Genomic DNA, 6,112 nt, shown 5'->3' with positions numbered 1-6,112 from the left:
AGGGATTCCGAAGAGTTAGGCCCTGAAAGAGAAAAGGAATGTCAAAGGTATACAGCCCCTGGTGTGGTTAAGCCACAATGCAGGGCATGTCCTAATTGTGCCCCCACCTATGTCCATGGTACTTTCAATGCGTAGTTATGTACGCGCGACACGAATTTCATCGCTGCACTGGGACTGGGACGGGGGCCGGATTGCTAGGCGAGCGCTGATCGCGTCAGGCGATCCTGTTGCAGATTGTTCCGGACTCGCTTGAAGGTGTCCGGGGGCTGTAACACCGAATGAGTGGTCTTCCTGAACAGGCTGCTTTGTGCCTCTGCTACAAGAGCCGCAGTGTGCTCTTCCGTACGGAGCGAGCGTTCTGTGTTTCCATTTACTGTTATGACCCCATGGGGTCCTGGCATCTTGAGCTTGAGGTATGCGTAATGCGGCACTACATTGAATTTTGCAAATGTTGTCCGTCCGAGCAGTGCATGATAGCCACTGCGAAAGGGGACAATGTCGAAGATTAACTCTTCGTTTCGGAAGTTATCCGGTGATCCGAAGACCACTTCCAGTGTGATTGAGCCTGTGCAATGGGCCTCTACACCTGGGATGACGCCTTTAAAGGTGGTTTTGCTGGGTTTGATCCTTGAGGGATCGATACCCATTTTTCGCACTGTATCCTGATAAAGCAGGTTCAGGCTGCTGCCGCCGTCCAGAAGGACTCGAGTGAAGTGAAATCCGTCAATGATGGGGTCTAGGACCAGTGCGGCGGATCTGCCATGACGGATGCTAGTGGGGTGGTCCCTGTCATCGAAGGTGATCGGACAAGCAGACCATGGGTTGAACTTCGGGGCGACGGGCTCCATCGCGTAGACGTCCCTTAGTGCATGCTTCCGCTCCCTCTTGGGAATGTGGGTTGCGTATATCATGTTCACCATTTTCACTTGTGGGGGAAACCCCTTCTGTCCTCCTGGGTTCGGTGGCCGGGGCTCCTCCTCGTCATCGCTATGCAGCCCCTTGTCCTTGTTTTCGGCATTTAACTTGCCGGCCTACTTGAACACTCAGCATTCTCTGTTGGTGTCATTGGCTAGCTTGTCAGGGGTCCGTGCATTTGACACGAGCGATCTAGTATGCGATCCAGGCTGGACGGAGCCGAAGTATTTCTTTTAAATGGCTTTTTTCGCTGACCGGATCTAGAGCCTCTGAATCTGGCATTGACTGTCGTATCTTCAGTGTTATCGCCGTTATTGCGGCGCTTTGGTCTATTACGATGCTGCCTACCGTTAACGTCTTTGGTATCCGAGGTATCCAGATTCCTTGATGTGTTGTTGCTGCGAGCCAGCCAACTGTCCTCGCCCGCGCAAAAGCGGGTCATGAGTGTTCTGAGGGCTGCCATAGATTTCAGCTTCTCCTGGCCGAGGTGGCGGGCGAGCCACTCGTCGCGGATGTTATGCTTGAATGCCGCTAGGGCTTCTGCATCCGGACAGTCTACAATTTGATTTTTCTTAGTCAGGAATTGTGTCCAGAATTGTCTGGCCGATTCCCCTGGCTGCTGGGTTATGTGGCTCAAGTCATCAGCATCCGGTGGCCGCACATAAGTGATGTGGAAGATGTCAAGAAATGTATCTTCCAAATCCTCCCAACTGCCAACGAAGTCTGCTGGCAAGCTATTCAGCCCATGCCGAGCTGGTCCTTTGAGTTTTAGTGGGAGGTACTTGATGGCATGTAGATCATCACCGCGAGCCATGTGGATATGAAGGAGGAAATCCTCAATCCATACAGTGGGATCTGTTGTGCCATCGTATGATTCGATATTTACGGGTTTTAAACCCTCCGGGAATTCATGATTCATGACTTCATCAGTGAAGCATAGGGGGTGTGCCGCGCCTCTGTGCCGGGCTATATCCCGACGTAGTTCGTATGAGTCTTGTTTGTTGTATTTGGCCTGGCCGGATTTACTCTTGGTGTATCTGGTGCGACGATCATCGTCCCGTGTGGGCGCACGTGCCCGTGTCCCGTATATTGACCTTGCGATTTTTGCCTTACTGTCCAAGATGTCTCGCAGGTCCTCTATGTTGCCCCGGGCCTTAGTATTTTTAACTGAGTGGCGACGGGGTGCGGTCTGAATTTTAGGCTGAAACGCCTCTCTGGCTCGGCCGCGTAGTGGCCGGTCAGCCGCATCGTACACTGGTGAATGAGGTTTCAATGCTTCCTCCTCGAGGTGAGGTAGCAACCTGCGTTTTGGGTAACTCTTGGACGTGCGCTCGAGTTCATGCTCCTTGGTCGCAAGGACTTCGGTCCATCTGTCTGCTAGCAGGTCTTGATCAGCTTGAAGCTGTTGCTGTTTCTTCTTTAGGCTATTTGCTGTGGCCATAAGCCGGCGCTTGAAGCGCTCTTGCTCGACGGGGTCCTCAGGCATGATAAACTCGTCGTCGCCGAGGCTCACCTCGTCTTCGAAGAGAGGCATGTAATTGTTCTCCTCCGGTTTTCCATCTGCTGCCTGCTCTGGAGGGCTAGCTTTTTTGTCCTCTATCTCTATATCGTGCTGGAGGGGATTGTTGTTGTCTTCGGCGCTATCCGGAGTGTTATTATCTCCTGTGCCGGTATCACTGCTCTTGCTGTGGCGGGACTTAGAGCGGCACCGCTGACGTCGGCGCTTGGGTTGCTTCTTCGAGGGGTCATCCTCTGCTGTCTCGTCGCCATTGGCTTCTTTGGGGGTGTCCACCATGTATATATCATATGATGAGGTGGCGGTCCAGTGCCCCGAGGGCGGTGGATCCTGTTCGTCTCCGGCTTCGTCATCCATACCGTCGAAGTCTTCGGAGCCGAAGTCGAGCATGTCGGTTAAGTCGTCGACAGTGGCTACTAAGTGGGTGGTGGGTGGGCAGTGAATTTATTCGTCGTCCGCATCCCATTCTAGCCGGACATAGTTCGGCCAAGGTTCTCCTGAGAGGGAGCGAGACCTTAATGAATTTAGCACATCCCCGAAGGGTGAGTGCTGAAAGATATCCGCGGAGGTGAACTCCATGATCGGCGCCCAGTCGGACTCGGCGGGTACGGATATGAGCGGCTCGGAGTCCGTGGCCGAAGATGAATCCAGTGGTTCGGCGACACGGCTCTCGTAAGGGGTGAAGTCAGTATTCGGCTCTATCGCCACTGAGAGTGCGGCCTCCATGGCAGGGTCCATACCTCCACTCTCGGATGGCGCAACTTGCTTCGGATTGATGGACGGAGTAGCTGCGGATGCGATCTCTCGAACACTGTCCGACGGCAGAGTTGCGTCTTGCTAGTCGTGACTGCGCGGCACGTCCGGCATGGGCTCGAATCCGTTGAAGATCAAGTCTCCGCGGATGTCGGTCGTGTAGTTCAAGTTTCCAAATCTGACCTGGTGGCTAGGGGTGTAGCTTTCGATCTGCTCCAGATGGCCAAGCGAATTGGCCCGCAGTGCGAAGCCGCCGAATACGAGGATCTGTTCGGGGAGGAAAGCCTCACCCTGGACCGCATCGCTAGCGATGATCAAAGGAGCCATCAAGCCTTATGGTGATGACACAGTGGAACTCTCAATGAAAGCACCAATGTCGGTGTCAAAACCGGCGGATCTCGGGTAGGGGGTCCCGAACTGTGCGTCTAAGGCGGATGGTAACAGGAGGCAGGGGACACGATGTTTACCCAGGTTCGGGCCCTCTTGATGGAGGTAATACCCTACGTCCTGCTTGATTGTTCTTGATGATATGAGTATTACAAGAGTCGATCTACCACGAGATCAGAGAGGATAAACCCTAGAAGCTAGCCTATGGTATGATTGTACTCCCTCTGTTTCTTTTTAGTCCGCATATAAGGTTTGGTCAAAGTCAAGCTTTGTAGAGTTTGACTAACTTTATATTAAGAAATATAAACATTCATAATATGAAATCAATATTAACAGATGCACCATGAAACATATGTTTATACTATATAGTCTTAGTATTGTAGATGTTCATATTTTTTTATATATATTTGATCAAACTTTGTGCAGTTTGACTTTGACCAAATCTTATATGCGGAGTAAAAAGAAACGGAGGGAGTATGTTGTCCTACGGACTAAAACCCTCTGGTTTATATAGACACCGGAGGGGGCTAGGGTTACACAAGGTTGGTTACAAAGGAGGAGATATACATATCCGTATTTCCTAGCTTGCCTTCCACGCCAAGTAGAGTCCCATCCGGACACGGGACGAAGTCTTCCATCTTGTATCTTCATAGTCCAACAGTCCGGCCAAAGGATATAGTCCGGCTGTCCAGAGACCCCTAGTCCAGGACTCCCTCAGTACTTCCCTCCCCCGTTCTTTGACATCATGGTGCATCTATGTGTCCACATCGTGGACGACATCATCGACCTCGGGCCGACATTCCTTCATAGCATGATGTCGTTCGAGAGGATGAATGGGGACATCAAAGGATTCGTTCATAACATGTCCCGTTCGGAAGGGAGCATCGTCCAGGGGTATCTGACGCATGAGTGCGTATCCTTTTGCGAGAATTATATAAGCGTCGGAGACCCTGTTGTTGGTTTGCCCGTCAAGAAGCACGATGGGAAGCTCGAAGGAGATGGTCACAACAACAGACGGAAGGAATTGCATGTGGACTACTCGGATAGATGGAACGACTTTGACAGTGCTAACTTAGTAGTGCTACAACACCTAGATGTGGTAGATGATTATGTGGCACAGCACAAAGAAACCATCGCAAAGAAGTACCGTGATAAGGGGATGCTCAAGACGGACGATGAAGTTACTGTAGAGCACAACACCACTTTCTTGCGCTGGTTTAAACAACAAGTTCTAGAAAATTCCCCGGAAGAGGGCAGTTCGGACGGATTGCTCGTACACGCCTTAGCACATGGCCCCGCGCCCAAGCTCGCGACCTATCAGTCCTACGATATCAATGGATACACATTCTACACGAAGGCCAAAGACATGGACAGTGATTACCGGAACTCCGAGGTGACAATTCAATGTGTGACTCACACCAACGGCATAACTGAGAGATTCTACAGAAGGGTCGAAGAGATCTGGGAGCTTGACTATGCTGGAATGCACGATGCAACAATGTTCCGTGTCAGATGGGCCAAGGACGTCGTAAGAGAAAACAAGTATTTCACCACCATGTCTATACCCGACGCGAAGAGCACTCCCGTGAACATTAACGTCATCGCCAAAAATGAGCCATGGGTACACGCTAAGCACGTGACACAATGCTTCTTCATAACCGACCCGGCCAATCCCAGTCGTGTTGTCGTGAGGAGATCCAAAAGGAGCATCGTCGGAATGGATGGAGTATCCAACGAGGAAGACTACGACCAATACGGCAACCCGATGAGGGAAGATGACGATGACGATGAAGCATACGTGAAAAGAAGAAACAATACTACATTACCTAAGAAAGATCGTAATCCATGGCTCCGGAAAATTCAGAAGGAGGGGCTCAATTACTCGGCAACGAGCAAGAAAGGGAAAAGCTCAATGCAAAACGTCGTCGACGCAACTGATCAGAAACCTGCATTTATATATATGTATCTATTTTCTATACGCACTTAAGTAACCATTATCGGTCAACTGATATGTTACCACCACATGCATGGTTTCGATGATATTCGCGCAGTGGGGGAGAGGGAGACGCCATCGTCGGGAGAAAAAAAAACAAAAAAAAGGGAGAAAGAAGTACAAAAGAAAAAGGGAAGTAAACAAAAACGAAAAGGAAAATAATAAATAAAATAACAAAAGGAAAATAATAAAAGAAAAGAAAACTAAAACTAGAAAAGGAAAATAAAAAAATAATTGGAACTGTTAGCAGTAATGCTGGATCATGAACTAGCGCTATAGCTAAGTTAGCTATAGCGCTGGATCCTAAACCAGCGCTACTACTATGTGCCATTAGCAGTAGCGCTGCTTTACTACCCAGCGTTATAGCTAAGTATTTTAGAATTAAAAAAATAGAAATTGGAACAGTTAGCGGTAGCGCTTGTTTAGGACAAGCGTTATCGCTAAGTTAGCTATAGCGGTTGTTTCTAAACCAGCGCTACCACTATTTTGAGTTAAACCCCCCCCCCCTCCCCCCCGCCGCGCGGGCTCAAAATTTCACCAAGTCCCAT

The sequence above is a fragment of the Triticum dicoccoides genome, chromosome 7A (genome assembly GCF_002162155.2).
Source record: "Triticum dicoccoides isolate Atlit2015 ecotype Zavitan chromosome 7A, WEW_v2.0, whole genome shotgun sequence".
NCBI lineage: Eukaryota > Viridiplantae > Streptophyta > Magnoliopsida > Poales > Poaceae > Triticum > Triticum dicoccoides.
The sequence above is the reverse complement of the archived record's forward strand: the minus strand, read 5'-3'. Positions refer to the sequence as shown.